We start from the raw sequence: 21,829 nt of genomic DNA on the forward strand, positions 1-21,829 counted from the left end.
TAGTGACCGTACTGACGTAGAAACCAGTATTTTGTGACTGAGGTACTCAGTGGGAAGCATGTCTCACAGTAATTTATGCTTGAAGAACTTGTGACATGCTACTTGTCTGATTCTTTCTTCGCCGGCATGTATTACCGTGTTTGAATTGAGCACATAAAACTCGAGAGATTTCAGTTCTAGTTTTACATGAGAGACGCCAGGTAAAATAGAGAACAGGATTTTGTGAGAGCCTTTAGTAAATGTTTGTCGTACCGTATATTAATCTGAATTATTGGAAAACTTACTAACAGCGAGCTCTGCCTCCTTTCTAACTTTCCATGTGTTTCAGAGAGTTGAATTATGCCGCCTCTTACCCAGAAGAAAAAAGCAGCGTAAGATCATTGGCGTAGTGGACATGCTTTGGATTTACACTGGCATCCTGAAAGCAGAGTTGTCCCCTGTGGATGTAACAGTATCACAGTAACTCTCCCCAGGTAATACTCAAATCTTATTTTTTCTGAGTGTAGTGTCTGATTGTAATGTCTTCTGCAGATCGATCCACTGCATAAATGACACATTTAAAAAAAAAAGGGTGAATGCCTACTTAGTTCACACATAGCCCACAAAGGTTTTAAAGGCTTGGTGTACTCTGTTGAGTAAATAACTATAAATAAAACAGACTATTAAAAAATCTTTAAATGTGCATTATGCCATCAAACTATGCTGTTTGGAAGAGTTGTGGTGTTTGGGAAAAATTATACATGTTTTTAACAACTGTCCAAATATGTATTTACACATACTTTAAGATGTACACAAAGACATCTCCATAGCAACTCCTGGGCCCCAACAAGCTTTATTAATCATTCTTTGAACATAGTATTTTTAGTAGCTTAAACACTACAAGTAACTACAAGTAGACAGCAGACAGCTAATCATAGGGAGAAATGCTGATTTCAAGGGAGTGAGAATATAAAGATGTCTTCGAACTTAAAGGTCAGGACATGTAAAGTTGCTGCAACTTACTTCTCCCACAACTATCAGTAGCAAATGGCAAAATACACATATGAGGTGTATGGAATATACCTGTGTGGTGAGTGGACAGAGATTTGTAGATCATACAGGCTTTTAGTACCTGGTTGTTCAGCCAGGTAAATGAAGAGACATTTTTCTTCCTGAGAACTCCCCTAGGTCAGTTCCAGCTGGAATATGCACTAAGGCTATTACCACTGAAGTTTTTTTTTTGTTATATCTATGACCTGCAGATATTTTTGGATTCTGGATTCCCTAGACTCAGAACATTAGAGGCATTTAGCGTCCTAATTCCTGTTTAGTCCATGAGGACCAGAATCTGTCGGGTTCTTCTGGCTTCATTGTTTAATATGGGTATAGTATGATACTTGAAAGAGAAACTCGTTTAGATAAGAAACTTCAGAGTAGGGACCTTACTTTCCTGCTTGCATGTGATGTTATCAAACAGTAATCCTCGTTAAGGAAAGATTAATGTTCAAACATGATCAGGCTGGTGAAATGTCTTTTTGGCTGCAGAGGAGATCTGGCAGAGTCTCCCTCTGCCCGCCTTTGGATCATTTCATACAGCTCATTTACATAAGTGATTTTACCTGTGAGTGGGGTGGGGATTTCTGTATGGGATCATCAGCTTTTCCCACTACCACTGAGGAACACGAGACACCATCTGAGATCTCACCTGCATCCAACAGTAATACCCTACAAAGCCATCCTTTAGTTGTAAAACTCTGGAACCAAGTTCTTTGACTCTGTATCTGCTGGAAAGTTGTTTTGGACTTCACCAGCTTGTTCTATCACATGTTAGAGAGCTCCTCTGTTAAGATGACTTGTCTTAAGCAATCCTCTTCGTGTTCCTTTGAGAGGTGGTTATATTTTAAATACAGTAAGTCAATCTGTTGCCCTTCTCTCACAGGCAACTTGATCAGGCCCCATGGGGCAAAGTTAATAAGTCTTCAAATATCTAAAAAGCCCCTTTACAAGCGGCACCATTTACTTTTCGGTTGTGCTGCTTATTTGCTAATTCCCATCTCCTTGCAAAACTTTCTAGGTACTCCTCTGGCACTCTTGATTTCTTTATCTGACTTGTTACGAGTGAACGTGGCCCTTAAGGACTCCTTTATTTTTGGACAGTTGTCAATTTTACCAATTAAAAGAACGTCTTTGGATAGTTATCAGAAGCTGGAGCTGAAAACATGTTTGCAATTACCAATGACATAGCTGTTTCTATTTGCTGCTCTCCCTTTTAATTCCAAAAAGTGATATTTTTTTTGGCAGTAGATATGAGAAAATATGTCATTGTGTATAATTACAAAATGCTGTTCATTTCTGTCTTGTAACTGTGGGGGGTTAGTTGCTACAATACATTTGGTTCATTTTTGGCTCACTCAACTGCATGACACACATTTAAGTGTATTATTAATTATCATGTTAATATTCATTACCGTGTTAACTTCCATGGGATCATATGATTCTGCCTGCCTCCAAATTGATGTTCAAGTGTATATGCAAGCATGAAAAAAAAACCTCACTGAATGATTTCCTAGGACTTTCTACTAAACCCTAAAATCATGTTCTGTGCATTTTCCTCCAGGATACCTGTTTTTTTTCAATGAACTTTAACCCCTCTATGATATTTGCTACAAAAAAAACCCAAAGATCCATCCCTGTGAATGGGCTTTGCACAAAGCTGCTTCGAATGTTCCTTGTGCTTTCATCCAGTTTCTAAATACCAATCGGCAGTACTAGGTTACTTTAATATCCTAGGTTGCATCTGCCATCTCATCAGAGCAATCTGACTCTACAGTGCACTGAAGAAACTGCATAATCTTTCTAGTGGCTTGGATTTTTCACTTGATGTATAACAAATATATGAATAATGGCTCTATAAGTACCTGTGAAATTTTCAGTAGATGGCAGATTGTTTTGCAAGATAAAATTCTACTAAAAACAGCAACTTGGAAACAGCAAATTTCTGGGTAAGAACTGGACCTCAATTTAAATGCCTCTTGCCCGGGGATTTAAAAAAAAAGTCTTGATACAGATATGTTGGGCTCAACGTCCTGGAAGCACAGACCATCCTTACCTGAAGTCTAGTGAAATCAGTGGGAATTTTTCATGGTTTTTGAATGTGTATCAGACTTCATCTGTCTGTATGAAAAGAGAAGGCACATAATGCCTGAAACGCTTATTTTTTCCCCCAGAAAATAGGCCCATCCAACTCAAACTTGGCCATTTCTGAAAACACCTTTGGTTCCGAGGGGCTCCACCTGCTGCAGTTTGCCGATGGTTGAGTTATTTTCCCTAATCCTGGTGAAGTTCCAAAAGGTTTCAGACACATTCATTATCCACCTCTACTTCTCCTATCTTAGAGAGCACACAGTGTTCAGGGAAGAGAGGGGGTGGCTTCAGCTTCTTGCTGCAGCTGGTGGGTTGTCACCCCAGAGCAGGCATGAGGGCGATGCCATGAAACCAGGGTGAGGTCACAGCACTGAAAATTTTATTGTAGTGTAAGACTAGCTCCCTGCCAAAGTCCCTGCGGAGCAATATATTTCAAGGTCAAGTACACTCCACAATCGTCTCGAAACAAGCATGTAAATACATTGCATGGGCTGAGCCCTGCTGTCATTGACATTTCCCCCCAGGTAAATGCCATGGCTGCGGTGGAGAAAATTCCACTGGGAAGCGCCACACCTGAACAGACCTTGAGATACTCTTCTCAGCTGGGATTTAGGAGTCTTGGTTCTAGGTGGCAGCATAGCCCTTCTCAAACCCTCTGAAGTTTGTGGGGTACACCTGCCCTCTGCAACGGAGTGCAGAGATATCCGAGTCACTTCTGGGCAGGCTGGCTCTGGAAGCAGTGCGGCTGCATCAGCCTGTTCAGAAAGCAGAGCCAGTGGAGCAGGGGCACTGCTGCACCGACAGGTCCCTGCTGCTTCTGGGCTGTGAGCTGGTGGCCGTGCAAGGCTGGGCAGATGCATCTGCTTGTTCAGAGATAGCTGGTTTAGTTGTGCAGAAGTTGTGTATCTTTCTGTGCTTCGGCTTCACTTACAAGGGTAGGGCTCTTCTGCACCGTGCCTTTCTGTCTGATGACAGTATAAGCAGGTTCAGGCACAGATGAACTCTGACCACACATTTGGGTATTGCCTACAACAGTGAGCTCTGCTCTTGTGAGAGACACCAGCATGCTACTAATTATTGTTGTTTTTGTTGTTGTTGTTATTGTAGTCAACATGTTGTATTCAGAAGTCATAAGGCTTATTTTAGGATATCAGACCTCTTTGAACACAGCCATTTACAGGTGTGAGGTCTAAATTAATATATTGATAATACCATGTTAGGAAGGATATTTTGAACTTCTTTTAAAGCAGAAGTTAACATTTTATCTGAAAATAGTAATGGAAAGAAAATAGTGTGGTCCACCAAGGTGTATCATTTAGACCTGATGATAGAATAATTGTTTTCCATCAAGCAAACCAAAGAAGAATCCATAATAAAATTTTACAAGTTAGCTGCCACCAAGAATAAACTCAAGAGCACTATATGAAATGAATTGGGTGTATTAACTGAATCTTCTCTCAGGACAATAACTCTAATGTAGAGCCAAGGTCTGAGGAGGTCACCTGCAGAAAACCCTCCTGGGGCATTTCAGAGGAGAAAGAAAATATTCTTCTCCCTGTCAGGTTCACTTCGTGTCCTAATACATCTGAGGATGTGTATTGAAAACATAATACACGGCCACCATTCTGAAACGGGGTTTAGATAACAAGGGTCATTAAGAAATCTCTGAGGATGACAAACTTAACCCTGCATGAACTTAAGGATCATATCCTCCTACTAATGTGAAGAGTAAGTCTGGTGGATTGTAATTATGACTGAACTGAAATGTCACTTACCATTAGAATCAATTTCATTTTTAAAAAAATTACAGCGTTTCTCTAAAAATATACGTGAGAGATCATAACTGGCATCTACTGAACATAGTCTGTAGTGATCTTTTCCAGTGCTGTATGAGAGACTGTCTGGTTTTCCATTTATTTCCAAGTATCTGCCATATCTAAGACTGTGCTTGCAGGAGTGGGGTGTGGTAATTCAGTGCAGGATCCCAAATTAAAAAAGCGATTGAGAAATCTCTACGTTTGTCATCACAAATATGTTTCTAACTCCACAGCTTCTGCTAAGGCCCTTTGGGTAAACCCAGAGGGTGTATCGTGACTCTTCCCGAGTACAAAGGATGATGTGTGCTTTCCAAAGAATGCGCAACACTCCTGGTTATGAATAATCATAGACACTGCTGGGTTTTCAGCGCGCTGCCTTACAGCTGGGTGCGCTGGGGCGAGGTGCCCCAGACATGTTTTCGGGGAGTCCTGTGTTCGCTGTGTACAATATAAGCGGAGAGCGTTTGAAGTTGCCCTGCCAGTGGCAGCATGAAAGATTCGTGGCTGCTGGTGCTGTAAAAACCATTCCCCGAGCATTCTCAGACCTTTATCAGACTGGCCCGCTTCGAGTCTGCCCGTCTCAAGCATGGAGGCCACTTGAACTGCCCTTCCCCAAATCCCACGCTCCCTCCTATGGGCATGCCTTTGAGCCTTGAGCCTCAGCTCATGTGAATTTTTATAGCTCCATTAACTGGGATGTCATCAATTTGAACAATTACAAATTACAGTGATATTAAAATATCCAAGCAGCACTTGCCAGAAGTCGGCAAGGACGGGAATTATCACATTCCCTGCTCTCCAGTCATGCTGGGGCTCTTCGCTTGGTTCCTGTGCCCCGTGTCTTGCATCGGCGAGCCGGGATGTCAAACACTTGATTTGCATTTTTGCTTCCTTGAACTCCTAAAAGTTGCTTATACCAGGGAAGGAGCTTGGCTAAGCATAGAGTTTTCAGTATATTGTGTTTACTTAAGGGGATTTAGGTACTTACAGAAAACTCTGTGTAGATAGAGACTAACTACAAGGATTATGGGCGAGTTTTTTCTAGCTCTACTTCTAACTCAGTTCAACTCAGTGAGGCTTTTTGGCTTGATAAGCCGTGGAAGTCTTTTGTTCATAGTACAAAAAACAAAAAAGAGATAGATCTCTTGGGTACCTTTCATGGACAAGAATGATAGAAGGCGCCTTCTTTACAGCACATGCAATTCTTTGTGCCCATTTGTCAGTAGTGTCCATCTCTGCATCTCTGAGCTTGTGTCAGGGTGCTGCGTACAACAAAGCCATATCCTTTCTCCTGGGATCAGGCAGAATTTTTGTCTCATCGGACTTTTTCCTGAGAAACCTTTTTTGATTCCTGTTGATTGGATGAACTGGCTTTATAGCTTTTTGGTTTTTTTTTGTTCTTCTTTTTCTCTAGGTTTTGTCACAAGACACAATTGTATTAATTTTTAGAGTGGTCCAAGCTGTAGTAGCTAACTGAAGGCACTATGGAGTGTGGTGTCTTGGGATGTTAATAGACACATAATCACCAGGGAGGGACAAATTCCAGTCCCTGGGGGATGTGAAGCCCTGCTGTTTGGAGAACTTGTGGTCTCGTGATGAAATGAACTCGGACTAATTCTCCTCTCAGTACGATAAATCAGGAGTGATTTCCTTGGACTAAAAAGGGGTCACAAAGAGATAAAACTAGTGACAGGAGAATCATTGCCCTTCTTTCTTAAGAACAGGCAGTTGTTTAAATTCCTTTGCTCCTCAGATAGTGTTGAATGTCATGGAAGTGATCGTTCAGTCTGTGGGGAGTGGTATACGATCAGGATGCTAATGTACTGTGAGTGCAGCTGTTTCTTCCTCATGTCACCCTGCTTTGACTCACCTTTGCTGCCGAAGTATTTGTTCACTGCTCTTCATTTGTAACTCAGATCTATACCTACACACATTTGCAACTGAGATTTGTAAGAGACAATTTTATGCTTGAAAAGGGAGAATTACTTTACAACTATACCTGTTGTCTGTGCAAATGCTTGACAACCTTGCAAGAATTCCTTTCACTCTCTGCCTCTGGTTCTCTTTGTCAGTAAGAAACAGAACATGTATAGTCCTAAGTGCTGAAAATCAAATACTGACGTGATATATTAGCTCTTTCCCCCCCCAGTGTTCTAAATGTGGCTCTACTTTGAAATTAAGTGCACTACAGAATATTTGGTTGCAGCACATTGCTGGCATACAGTTTATAAATTGTTAGTGTTTGGCAGCCCTTGGTTTTTAAATTCCTACTGATCACAAGTAGCTGGCACTAATCAGGTCCAATAGAATTATGGTACTGTGTACCTTCTTAAATGGCTGGAGTGGAGATATACATCTAAAACCCCCATATATAATAGCCACATGCCAGAAACACTTTACTCTGAGCAAGGTTTTTATTTTACTTTTTACATCTCTCACATTTTACATCTGGTTCAACAGTTCTGAAGGAAACAACATCTGATGTGATAGCAGGAGATATATATCACACATCTAAAAACCTGCCAGAAATGCAATTTAAATATAGTTTTGGACAGAGTAAAGAAGTATTATTGGTATCAGATGTCTGGGCAGTGAGAAGTTGAGCTCTGTCTCTGCTTGATTTTTGTCATACAGAAGGAAATCATAAGGTGAAATCCTAGTTCTGCTAAAACTAGCAAGAGCTTTGCTGTTGATTTCAGTCATCAGAGTTTCATCTTGCAGCTGTGAAGTAACTGCCAAGTTCAAGCAAAACCATACAGCCTGAGCAGCAAAGGCAGACCTAAGTGTGGCCTTTTGCAGAGATGAGCAGGTGTTGGACTGGTTTTTCGGTGTGGATAGCTGTCACCTGTGCTGTGTCACAGACTTCAGAGATATCTTCTCCAGTATTTGGATTCACCAGAAGTTCGGGCAGGGAAGGCTGGTTCTGGTCTAAGTCACTTTATGCCAGTTTATTTTCATAGTGCAAATGTAGAAATATCTGAAGTTTCAGATAATCCAGTTCAAATCAATAGGAGTTTTATGCTTTGGTCATCTGAGAGTGCATATACCACCTGAACTGAGCTCCTGAAGTTTGTGGGAGTCATTCATCAGTAACGGATGGAAAATGTGACCTGCTAGCTGTGCCTGTCACAAATTAGCACCTCCTATGGCTGGAGTCTGAAGGGGCTGCCCGCACATCATCTGCGCATGGCAGTGGGTTTAGTTGCTTGGAAATAAGATAGCCTATGCATTCCAGAGGTATAATTTTAAGACTGTTAATACTTGGGGTTTGCTGAAAAACAGACCTTACTGATCCAGAACACTGAAACCCGCTGATAACAGCCGTCAGTCAAAGGCTCGGGAACATTTCAGCCACTTTTGTCTCAGCATTGTGCCAAAGCACCTAGGCAAGCAACCCAAATGCGTTTTGTTCTTTAGCTGGGTGTGGAAGATGTGTCGTTGTGCAGAGTGTGGGACTGTCTGAACAGACAAGCCAAGATTCAGTTTGTTATTAGTATCATAACTGTTATTATTTTATCACTCCGGAGCCCTAACGAAGGACAGGGCCCCCAGCGTGATAGGCTCTGTAAGGAGACAAGCTTCAGCTCTTGCTTTGAAGCACGCTACGTTTTTGTCTCATTACTTCTGATCATAATCCAGCACCAAAAGAAATCAAAAGCTGTCTCTGAATTCAGCGAGAGCTGAGGGCACACGAAAGCTCTCAGGAAATGCTCAGTGTGTTGTCAGGATCAGGCCCGTAATGTGTAACTCCAGCCTAGAAAACTCATTTCCTTTGAAGCTCAGTTGAGTGTTACTACTACACATCAGCATGTTGCACCACACAGAGTATATCAAATTTGATGTCATTTTTTTTCTTCCCTTTTCCCTGGGAACCTGTAAATATCCTTTGGTAGCAAAACCAGAGAGGAATAAATTCTCCTCGATGTATTTACAAATGTGAGAAGCTTTTCAAGTTGTATTTGCAATTCTCTTTCTTGCAATGACCTCTATTTTCATAATCCTTCATGGAATATCATGGTTTAAAGAGCTTTCTCTCCCTGCTGTTTTTGTTAAAAGGTTTTTGGTGTGATATTTGGAAAGTCAAATTCTGCATTTAAATGTTGTGTTTTCACAGATATAAAGGAAAGAGGCCATATTTATTTTTTTCCCCTCTTTTCCCCTTTTCTGAGAACATCAAGCAATTCCCCTCTTTGCATGTATTGTTAACTAAACTGTGAGAGCATACAGCAGCTTTAATAGTAAAGCAATTGTGATTACATCTTGCTTGTAATTACGTTTATTTCCTCACATATGTCCAAAAAGGCAAGCATTCGTTTGGCCTGTATAGGCATGTGCTAATGGCAGGAAAATCATCTGGCAGTTTGACAGCAAGGAAAATAGCTTACAGTCACTTAAAGGCTTTCATGTCATGGACACTTGCAAAGGCTCTGAGCACTCAGTTTTTTGCTCACATGCTTTTAAAATCGATTGCATTTTGAGAGAGGAGGGAATTTGTTATGTGCTGTGGATTTGCATCTAAATAATCAAAATATGACGAGGTACAAATGGCGAGGTATGGGTGTCTGATCACAGATATGAACCCCCCAGTAATGGCACTCTACGGGACTGATCTACAAATAGCCGTGGGCCCCGTGCTTTGCTGTGTGTTAGACTGGCAGAAACACCTGCAGCTGTCTGTGGAAAAAAAGGTGGACAAACAAAAAGAGTCCCTTGTTACAGGATGAACTCTGAGACTCGCTCGTATCCCTACAATATACATACAATCTCATCGAGTTAATGGACTCGGTATGTACAGGACAGTGCAACTCAGAGTGACCTGTAAGGTTATGAGCTGCTCCTGTTAAAACAGGGCTTTGCCAGCCACTATTTTTGGCACAAGCTGGCCACAGTAGTAAGCATTCTTTTCTCTTTTTAACAAAAGTCTGGCTAGAAATTTTACAGACTGATTTATGACATGAGCCAAAATCACATGCTTATTCTCAATGAAAAAAAAAAAAAAAGTTTCTTATTTGAAATGATACGTGTAGTTTTGCTTTTATTTTCAACCAGAAAGTTTGCAGAGATCTTAAAAAGCTATATAAAGATCAAAATCTAGATAACATTTGACTGAGCAGTGTATCTGGTAGATCCCGAATGCTGTCTGGGAGGAGTGAGTAGTTTTCACTGTTCATATAAGCCACAAACTAGGCCAATTTGCAGCAAGATCTTCTGAAATTAGAGGTACGTTTGTATCTTCTGTCTGGTCTGCTTGCCTTCCTCTACTGTGGCTATCAAGAATCTCAACCAATTCACTGTTTTCTCCATTGGAATAAGTGAGTACCCAGCCAGAACAAGAAAGCTCTCAAAAGGCATGCCTTGATCCCGTGTTAGATCTTTCCCAGATTTGTGGGCACACACAAGACATTCGATTGCCAGTATTCATAGTTTCTGAGTACACAAATTATGGCCACAGCTGTAGAGATCATTACTGAAAATTTGTTCATGACTGGGTAAATACATGAACAAATGTTAATCTGCACACCCGATTCAGCAACCAATTACGCACTTTTGCAAATGTGTCCAGTTTGATTTTTTCTTGCTTAGTTGGAGAGGAGATGCTGCATAAATCCTGTAGCCCTGTGCCAGGTGATGGGACAGTCAGGCAGAGACAGACAGGCGGATCTGGGCTGGTGTAAATACACCTAGCTTCACTGAGCGGGGCTGGCTGTCGCTGAGTTACAGTTACCAGATGAGGAATCAGCCCGCTGTTTTTTGCTGAGTAATTAGGCTGGGCAGCCAGGGTAGCCAAACAAATACTCACAAAAAGCTGGTTCTGCCCTCCAGGCAGCACGGACAAAGAAACAGCAAAATAATAATAGAAGTTGTTTACTGGGTATGTTGCTGCTGTCTACAAGGGTAAGGCATTTTCTAGTTTTCTTGGGGCAATAAAGCTCCCAGCGAATGCTGGGCACACTTCTGCTGGCGTAGTCCTGGTCATCTTTGTAGGCGTCCCTCACCCTTTAGCTGCTCACAATATGGGCAGTCATTAAATCTTTTAAAAGGGAATTTGTGAGGGTAGCCCAGAGCCACTATAGGACTAAAACCCAGGGGGTTTTTTTGTTTGTTTGTTTCATTTTGGTTTTGGCTACTTTGTAGCTTTATTGTGTTTATTGTTCCTTGTCTTTCAAACCTCCCATTGAGCTAGAAACTTTCAATAGCAAGAGCACAGAGTAACTATCTTTAAAGCTACTAATATTCTTTTCCTCCCAGAGAAAAGACCCTAAGCTTTTTCCTCCAAGCATTAGAAGCAACGGTAGGATTTTTCTTTGCCCTGGCAGGGGGAGGAGGCAGCAACAGAGGAATTAGTATGGATACAATGAGAAAATAAAGGTGCACGATCTGTGTGTTACACTGCAGAAATGAATCTTGTCTTTGGCCAGAATTGAGGTCAAATGACAACATCTGAGCACTGGGTGAGGAAAAGCAGAAGGTTGGACTGGAGTTTTGGTCTGTTCCCTGTGCCATAATTTAGGGAGTGCTGAGAAATCTGGTGTTAGATCTATTTCTGGATTTGTCTGCTGTGGCTCTAAGAGCTATGTTAGCTTTTTCCATTCTGCCATCTGAAAATGTTAATATTTAGGGGATTTTTTTTTTTTTTTTCATAAAACCAGCAACAACATGGAAAATATTAACAGGAAACATTTTAGATGCTACAGGAAATTACAGCTGTGAAGAGTGTTTCATATTGTATTAGCAGAAGATTGAATGAGGCTTCTTGCCATCCAGACTTCTAAGTCCGTGAAAAGGAGAAATGTCTCTGACTTCATGTACCTGCTCCTAAGTGGTATGGCATCTATAAAGAACAGGTATTATTGTCTGCTTTGCTTTCACTGGCCAGGGTATCAGCAGATACACTTACCTTTTAAGACAGCTGGCTTGCATAGATAGCTCTGGGAGTCCTGAATGTAGGGAATGACATGTACGAGTCACAGGTGACAATCTGCTATCCCAGCTGGAGCACTAGGCTGCGAGGGGTGTCAGCTGGACAAGCGCCTGGCAGGCAGTGCCTGCTTGGTCCTGCTTTCCGAAATGGAGGACAGTCTGTCCTCTGTCCCTCCCATCAGGAGGGGCAGTTGGTATTTCACAGTAACTCTCCTGGGACAAGCGGGCTGTGGAGCCACCTGGGACTCCAGCTCACCACCAGCCCAGACCTGGCAAGTTCAGAGGGGGTGATGAAGCTCCCTGAAGAGCCGGGTAAATGAAGCTATGCTGAACTTTGTTTTGTTAACATAAGTCTAGTCTGGTTATTTCAATATTAAATTTGCTGTTTCATAATTTATATCCCTCAAGCGTTATTGTGACTCACATCGGGTGACTGGTTTACTCTCAGATCCTGCCCATGTTCCTACATATGCGGTTTATTTTCTGACTTGATTGACCTAGAGAGAACATTGCTGCTGGATGAGCCTTGCCATGAGAAGATGATGTGCTAGCTTCATCCTGTTCGGAAATCTCCCTAGACTTCATGCACAGAAATAGCAACAACCTAAAAAAAACCCCAAAAACCCAAAACAAAATAAAACTTCAGGTTTTCTTAAGAAAATTCCACTACTTCGGAAAAGGCATAAAATCAGAGGTAACCCCTGCTGCTGCTGAGCCTGTCCTCATGCCTCTGTGAGTGTAGGGAATCAACAGAAGGGTGCCTGTGAGCTCAGCGGCTTTGTCCTGGTTGTAGTCTGGTACCAGGCACTGCACTGGAGCAGTCTGCCCTGGCGATGTGGGAGTGTGTACCGCTCTCGTCAGGATCACCTGCCCTCCCTGTACATCCACTTCCCACACCCACAGGATGGCATCAATTCCACATCTACTCATATCCACGGAACTGCTGTGCTCTGCAGTCTGCAAGGGGTGGATATACCTGATCTGCCTCAAACTAACAAATCCCCCTGTGCTTGGAAATGAAGCAAGCCTCAGAAGGGGGGAAAGTTCCCTCTTCTGAGATGATCAGATGCTATAATACAGTTTCTTTTGAGCCATATTCTGTTGGGCAGACAGCTATTGATGTGGTCCCCATTGTCACTTAGGTATTTGGTCTGTTCATTATTTTCGTTTATATTGTTTATGAAAGCACCTAGAGGCCTGTGATAAGCAAATTTCACCGAATAAAATAAGCCAACTTTAGTAGGTCAATTAGCATTCTCCAAAGATCATACATTTTAGCAGGGAGTTTTGCAGTTTACCGCTGTTGTCTAAGGAGAAAATGGAAAGTAGACCCCTCCCCTCTTATACAGTGTCAAATACCAACTCTAAATTAGAATGTTACTTATTCTTACTGAAACTGGGAATTCACTGTATGAGCTGAGTAATCACAATGCCGTGCTCTGATTTCATTTCTGGAGATCATCCAATGAAAACAGCCTGGTTTTACCTACTGGGAAGAAATAGGCAAATACAGTCATGTCTCTAATATGTGTACACAGTATATCAGCGCTTTCCAGGTTGCTCGCTAAATGCAGCTTAAGAATGTTCTAACATACAGACAGGGAGATTTGTAATGAGACCTATCCAATGTACTTCCAGTGTCCGCTGTTTGCTTTATAGTTGTAAAATCAATAAAACTTAGGTGTACGAAAGAATATAGCTCAGTAATACAGCGACGCAGGCTGATGGAAGTTGTTCTGACGGTGAATTTATTTTAGATTTGAGCATTATGAGCTTCCTTCTGTCCCTACTTGCACAACTTCTACCTGTTTTATTTCCCTGTTCCCTTCACTTGGTTGTCCTTTTGAAGGAGTCCTTTGAGATGCTTTTTTCTTCTGTTTAAATTTTCTTTGATTCTTTCATGACGCCTCTCTGCTTGAAGCTCTTTGCTTGTTCTAGGTATCTTTTGACTATGATGTTTTCGCTACTGAGAATCCTAATATAAAACCAATTACTTAGGTAATGATGTCTGTCTCATTCAGAGAGACAATACAACATTTACATTCTGTGTGCCATGCTAAGATTGTGTCTTTCATCTCAGTTGACTAAGGTCAACCTGCCTGAAGTTGAGTTTAAAACTCTTCATTTGGAGTAAGTGGTCTAGTTTTTCTTCAAAATTTCACTGACTTCCAGTTATTGGCTTGAAGAGAGCCCGTTGATGAGTTTCTGGTTTGCTAATTTAAGCTTAAACTTCATGTCATACTCAGCCAGACCAAGCCACGTGAGCTGCCTGTCTTCACAGTCTGCCTCGTGTCTGTTTTTCCTGTAGGCTGGATTTGTGAAGCTGACCTTCCCAGTAGGATTGCTGCCATCTGGACTCCTGTGTTCAAGATTCCAGATCCTGGGTGAATTCCAAGTGCACACAAGGGTGGAGTATGGGAGGGACTGTGCTGGGGCACTATCAGATTTGCATGCTGGAGTGCAGGGGTTTGGAGGCTAGAGTTCCCGGAGCTTTGCCTCTGAGGCTTCGGTGGGAGTGGGCAGCAGGTCTGCCTGTTAGGGGGACCTTGCTCTGGCACTGCAGAGGGGGCCGGTGATTCTGGGGTCTGCAGCCCAGGTCCTGAAAGGTATTTAGGTTTCTGACTGCTATTGATTTTGGTGTCTTCCGTGGTGATGCAGGAATGAATTATTAATGAATCAGTGAAATTAGTGCAGCTCTTGTTGGCCAGAGTAGAAAAAACAAGCTAAAGGAGGGAAAGCCACTCTTGTAAAGATTTCCAGGATGACTATATTAGTGCGGCAATGTGAAATATTAGTTTTCCCAGGGAATAAGGGACATAAATACCTAAAGCAGTTCTCACCCTAGCAAAACCATTTGATTATTTTCCCTTGGTTCTGATGTTGTTCATCAGCCTAGTCATACAGTGACTGTTTCTCTAAACCAGAGCTTTTCCATTACAGTCATAGATGTTTCTGCTTCCCCCCTCATTTGTTCACCAGTCATGCAAAAGGCATCATATCCTACATTGCAATCCAAATATTCCATCTCTAGTGAGAATACATAAATTATTTTGATTTGTGATTGCTTTAGGCTCTGAAAGCTTGTCCTTTGATTGTGCCACAGAAAGCATCCTTACAGATATTGCATGCTACATACAGGTTGGAAAGGTCAACTTTAGCGGTGGCTTCAGAACTTAGTGATTCTCATCAGCGCTGAGAACCAAACTGAGAAAATCAGATACGTAACAACTAACTCTAGCCAAATGACACGGCTATATCCAACTGCTGATGCCACTTTTAATCCTGGAAAGTAAAATACCCAACCCAAGTCAAAATAAAACTGAAAACCAACTACCACCCTAAATCTAGTGAGGTTTTATCTGATTTTTTTTTTCCCTGGGATATAATAAATTAAACATAGTATGAAATGCAAAAAGGTTACATTGAGACATATAATATTTGAAGGTTTAATTCATTTTTCTAGTGTATAAGACACAAGGCTATTAAATTTTTAAAGCAGTGATCTCCTCAAGTCCCTACTTTATGAGGGCTTTCTTCATAAAGATAAATGGTTTCCTTGCCAAATCAAATGCAGATTTGAAACAAATTAAGTTAATGTTCAACGGTACAAGGTAGAATGGATGGGGGAACTGTTTTATTTTGCATTGTAATAACCATATACACCTAAATCAATAGCTGTGGAAAAAAAGGCAATAATATCACGTAACTGCAGGAAATGAAATATAGTGAGATGAAGGGGGGAGCGGGTTGCAGAATGAAAGGATTTGTATTGGAATAATGACATTTCATTAAAAAGGGAAGGAGTGCTATTGAGTATAAGTCCATACCAGTAAATTCTATTTCTTATAATAACACTTGAGATGAGTTAAAGTTGCCCAAGTATTGTGATAAAGCATCTTGCTGGATTCCTTTCTTATATTATGCTGTAATTTTATGTTAAAAGAAAAATTTGAAATGTTAAAGAGGCAGTGCATGTTTTTTCTAAAGTGCTTTCTATTTCTCCTAATGTTTCATTTAACTTGTTATATTATCCTGTGCTCCTGCAATCTGAGCAGGAGGAAGTTTATCAGTTTTGCTCTTCTGTAAGCTCATATTAAAGAAACAAAACAAAATGTGAATCTGGCAGTGGTGAAAGGTATTGGATTGAGAGTCCTGGGGATTAAAGCCCTCTATTTATCTGCAGCACAGGCTCAGGCTGGTGAGTAACAATGCAGGCTGATAGCGGGATGAATCTGTCCTCTCTGCAATACAGAGGTTCAGATTCTTAGCTGGTGTAAATCAGCAGCAGCAAGTGACAATACACTGGTTAATGCTACTGAACAAGACTGGCTGCACTCTTTTTCAAAGTATCTTAGAAATCCTTGTTCCCCTGGAGTCAATGGCTGAAATTCCATTGATTTCAAGGAGATAGGGATTTTAACCTTGGTTTTTCTGTGTGTCAGCTCTGAAGTCTCCCTGAAAGACTCACCAGGTACAAAGGAAAATATTCCATGGGCTTTCCCTCAGTTGCTTCATTCTTTTGAGATTGCCCACAAAGGGACCTGTTCCACTGACTGGGCAACTGAGAAATGCGTGTGACTACTAAAAATTAAAATGATACCATACCGTTTGTGTCCCATGTGTCAGATCAAGTGGAGCTCATTAGAGGGACAGATTAATTTTGTTCTTTGGCATGAAGAGTATCTGCTGAAACACGAAATTGGGTGTCAGTGTGTGGGCCTCTCGGTCAAACCTCTGCCAAGCGATCATCTGGAAAATCACTTGTAGTGTTAAGAGGTGTATAGGATTTTAAAGAAAGTAAGATTGACAGTGTCGTAATACCTTGATATCAGTTATACAAACATTTTGGAACATGGATGTCAGACAGCTGTCTCCAAGCTTCTCTCTACCGTTCCTTGTACAGTATGCACAGGCTACATGAAATGGTTATTATCCCCTTCAGCAGTTTGTGAACCCTGTCTTCTCTTACAAAAAAATGTCATAAAAATGCCATGGCAGCAGGGTTACACAAGATAGCAGTAGAACTAGACCTGTATTTGTATAGTAATGAAGAGAGTTTTGGGACTTAACTGTGATTTACTGAGTTGTTCACTGTTGGGTACAGATTAAAGAGGAGCCCACCATTGTGAGGACATGGTATCTCTTTGGGTCATTCTCATGCCGTAATATCAAGGCTTCTACTTTCTGTGATGTATTTCTGGCAATTGCACAAGTCAAGCAATGTGTTACTTAGATTTTTGGACTAATTAGACAAAGCAACTGTGGTCAGAAATGTATGAAAATTCAGAGGACATTCAGACAAAACTTGGCTTATCGTTTAAAGCTTTAGAAATTATTGCATCTTGTCTCCCTATCATAGAAGGGGCATTTTTGTGCAGAGCTTGTGACTTGAATTCTTTTGAGCAGATATCTGAACAATGCCCTGTGCACAGTTAAAGGATGAAACCCATTCAAAGAGTTGCAGTCAACGGCTCGATGTCCAAGTGGAGACCAGTGATGGAGTGGTGTTCCTCAGGGGTCCATATTGGGACCAACGCTGTTTAGCGTCTTTGTCAGCAATGTGCACGCTGGGATAGAATGCACCCTCAACAAATTCGTGACGATACTGTCAGGAATGAGTGGTTCAGGTTAAGTTGCTTAAAGAATCACCGTCAAAGATATGAGTGAAATAGTTTAATAGTACTTTCTGGGAGTGGTGCAGCTTCACAAAGTTCACTGGCAAGGTTTACTCTGTCTCTTACTACATAGAAATATCACACGAAGGAGAATACAATTAGAAGTCAGCTGGAATGATTTACACAGAGACTGAAAATGTCAAAGGTTAAGGGAGACCCTCCCATTGAGTCGTGAGGTTCTGAGTGGACTCCCTTGCTTTCTAAACTCTTAATAGAGCTTAGATGTGACTAGGTCTAATCTTAGTCTCGTATTTGGACAACAGTTTATATCTAAATAATAGCAGGAATAAGGGAAATCCTCCCATTGAGTCACAAGGTTCACAGTGGCCCCCCTTGCTTTCTGTGCTCTTAGTAGAGCTTAGCTGCGGCTAGATCCAATCTCACTCTCCGATTGGGTCAACTGTTTGTATCTAAAGGATGTCTAAGGTTTTTGTTCGCAGTTTAAGGTTGATCAAAGGATTTTAGCAGCACTTAATCATTGACTAATTTATCATTTACAAAGTGAATCAAATAGGATTTACTTAAATTACAAAAGTGGCTTAACTACGGATTTGAAATGGTAATACTTATACTACACTTATTATGAGGTACCTAAATTAATTCACACACACACAGAGACACAAAGGAATAGATGTATAGAGATATATATGTTCAAAGTTCTATACCTATGTGCTTGACTTGTTGGTTCATTGGTTTTAATAAGGACGAGCCAAGCTTTCTTAAGCAAGTTTCAGACCTCATTCAGTTTGAAGAGTCTCATCCCTAAGAGCACTCTAAAAGCATATATAACCGTACTTGAGGTTGTCTCAATTTCTTATGTTGCTTCAAAATAAGATCCAAAGAGGATCTCACTGAAGCAAACCAACTTTTCAGAACTGTGTAGTGTGAAATCGGTACCCATCTGTATTAGCAGGAATTGATATTGTTTCGCTGAACAATCCAGGGTTCTTAATGAACAATCTGGATTCTTACTGATATATCTTACCTGCCACACCACGGGCTGCTCTTGTGCAGAGTGTCTATTTCAGAAACAACATTTGTAGTCTCTCCTTTTGTAAGTTCATCATCTAAGGTGTCACCAGGTTTTTGCCAAGAGGCCAGGGGTGACTGATAGCATCTAAGGATTTGGCTGTCTCCCACTCAGGAAATGAGTGAAATGGGTGCTCAGTGGAAGTAACTATTTTTGTAAAAGTAAAAATAAAAAAAAGGCAGGCAACCAAATATATCCAGGCTCTCCTGTAAAATGCCACAGGGAGTTTCATTTTAGAATATGTACGACTAATCAACCTCTGATTTGTGCATTGCTATCACATTTTCTGGCCTCTGTTTCTTCTGGATAGGACACTTGGGATGTGATCCTTTCAAATTGCCTTTTAATTTTACTCCCCATGAAATTAATTATTGACAAGTCCTAGAATCTAAGCCACTCTAACCAACTGTTCATGGATTTGTCATGTACGCTTACCAGTAAAATTCACAAGTCACACTGTACTATAAATTATGTAAGTCAATTGGAGAACAGAAACAGGACTGGGTGGTTTATCTAAATAATAAACACAGTTTTAATGGTAAACATTCACTCTGAACTTTCCAAGAACATCTTGTAGCATAAAAAAATTTACTGCAGAAATTCTCAGGTAGTGATTTTAGATAACGGTTAAATATAAGAATTTCACTGTGTTGCAGGAACAGTAAAAAAAAAATGAAATATTGAATAAAGATTTTATTGTGAGTTATTTGCTCAGCTCTGTAGCACCATCAATTTTTTCTCCCTATATAAAAATAATGAAGTCAATAAATGTGTTTAGGTGACCTCTGAGACTTACAAAAAGGATGTTATGAGATGGGTGAATACTGGATACAGTATTTCATTCAGATGCCGACCAGCTGTTGTGGTAGACAATGCTGGCAATCCTACTTTTCACCACTGACGCTGATGCAAATTGGGTTTTCATTGTATATATATGTATTCTATCATAGTGTGGGAATGTGAAAAAGACTACTAGCCTGTCAGCCCTTCTGTCCCACCTGCTTATGCAACTGTGTGTAATTACAGGTAGTAAATTGGGAAGCCTGGTGACCGGTATGAGAGCCTGCCTACAAATTTGCCCAGCCATCGCCGGCAACCAGCCCGGTGGCTGAATTTGGCTGCAGCCAAAATACCCCTGGGCCTATCGTTGTCCTGATGACTTCAACGGGTATGCGACAGAGGTATAAACGGTTACTTGGCTTTTTTTCCCCTGGAAATGTAGATTTTATTCAAATGCATTTATGAACATCTGGACTGTATCCTGACCCTGTCACCGTGGGCTGTTAATTGTTCCATCTCCTTTCCAAATGAATGATCCCAGCTTGCTGCACATCACGTCAGATACTAGCAAAGATTTGTTGTGGCACTGAATTGCTTGTGTATATTACAGAAAGGCTCTCATGAATCACAGAATGCGAGGGGGTGATGCCAGGTGCTTTCCTTAGATGTGTGGTGCTTCTGTGAAGTTTTCTGCCTTGGTACCTGTCTTGTCATCGGTGCTGTGTTCACAGAAATGGGAAAAATATTTTTCAAGGAAATATACAAATTAGCACTTTAGGACTGATTCCTATGCAAATTTAATATTTATACTGGTTGTGCCTTTTGCCTTTGCAGGATGATGAAAAAGAGAGGAATTATGCGTTAACGTTAACAATTAACAATATGATGAGAATTCTTTGTTAGCTTAACCACATTTTCTATATATTTTCTCTGAATTCAGTATTTATTTTCTTTTCAGTCTGACAGCTATTCAAAAGGAGGTGCACACCTTGTCAGTTACTGCATGACCTCCTTTGTAAATTGACTGAGAGTGTGTGATTTGCCCTGGAGCATCTTTTTTAAGTAATTAGTGTAAATCAGTCAATAGATCTGTGTTAGTAACACCTTAAAAATTGCAGTAGTTTGGAAAATGTTGCACTCTATTATATGTTACCTCTTTTAAGTGCCATTGGTTTAAAATGTGAGAAAATTATCTGTTTTTAAAAGTAGATCAGTAGTACTTTGATTATGCAGCTTTTGATTTAGAGGGCTTTATGCATTTATTCAGTAGGCAGTTGACACTGTACCTGCAGTGTTCTGCTTATTAACAAAGTACATTCAAGGTGTTGCTCCATAAACTGCTCACACTGAAAATAAGGATGTAGAAGGATCTTTCTGACTTGCATATGTGTGACTCCATCCAAACCAAAGTTGTCCACGCTCTGGGATGTTCCAGCAGCTCTGTATGGTTTCTGTGCTATGCACTGACCCTCTGCAGTTGCAGAGCTGTGGTGGTGGTGACCCAACACTCTTCTGAGTCTGGGAAGCAAGGGAAAGATGCTGGTTGTAGGCAAGGGACTGAGCTGAAGAAGGTGTTGGCTACAGAGGCAGTTTGCTTGGGGGTGAGGGATTTGTTAATCAAAAGGCAAGTTCCAACGTCCATTCTAGCTTATTAGTGAGTCACTCATGACTGGCAGCCTCCAGTGGCTGTTTACCTTCTTGGGTGCAGTTCTTTCATCCACAACTCATGGATGCTTCTTTGCCCCAACCAGTTCTTTGCCCTTTACTGAATTCTTGCTTGTGGAGGCCAGCCTTTTGGTTTGGTTTCTTTTCTCTCTCTCTCTCTCTCTCTTTTTTTTTTTTTTTTTTTATTTTTTTTTAAAGGAAGGGGGATTATCATTTTGGTCTCTGCCTTTGTGAGATTTTGTGGGTTTGCAACTCTGTGTTTCTGTTTTCTTTTCAAAGTAAGTCTGCCCTTCAAAACCGCAGGGAGACTGACTCCAGTGAGGCTGACTGCCATGAGAAATGCTCTCAGAAGTCCATCTAGGAGCCTTTGCTCCTTCATATTCATATACTACAGTCCTCTTGTTTCTTACTTGTATGAATAATTAAAAAAAAATATTTGAGTAGTTTAGAAAATTAATCGTAACTGAAAACAGTCTTAGATCCTGAATAGGTAGCAGCTTTGAAAATGCTGGTCACTGTAGGTCCGTCATCCCCAAGATGAACCTTGCCTGCCTTTCTAGCTGTGCACAGAAACCAAGCTGTTTAGAGGAAAAAAGCCAGGTCTTATTATTTTTTTTAAAGAGCTGTAATGAAGCAATCGTAACAGCCCTTTAAATAAATACAACTAGCATTTACATTTTAACATGCACTTCTGGGGTTTTGTTTAACTTAATTTCTTTTTCACCCCATTTTAACGTAATAGAAAGTCGAGGGCAGGCTGTCTGCACGCTGCCGTGCACGGGGCCCTCCGGACTGCAGCTGGCAGGGTGCCTAACGTT

The 21,829-nt window shown here is 41.0% G+C and overlaps 1 long non-coding RNA gene across 1 annotated transcript in view; it reads left to right on the plus strand.

Annotated features, from left to right (window-relative positions):
* Positions 1-21,829, plus strand: part of LOC308073068 — a 126,335-nt gene that overhangs the window by 71,685 nt on the left and 32,821 nt on the right. Inside the window, exon 4 of the long non-coding RNA XR_013931893.1 lies at positions 329-473. This is a non-coding gene — a long non-coding RNA (uncharacterized lncRNA). The remainder of the gene's footprint in view (positions 1-328; positions 474-21,829) is intronic.

The sequence above is a fragment of the Falco punctatus genome (assembly GCF_963210335.1).
Source record: "Falco punctatus genome assembly, chromosome: 14".
NCBI classification, from domain to species: Eukaryota; Metazoa; Chordata; class Aves; order Falconiformes; family Falconidae; genus Falco; species Falco punctatus.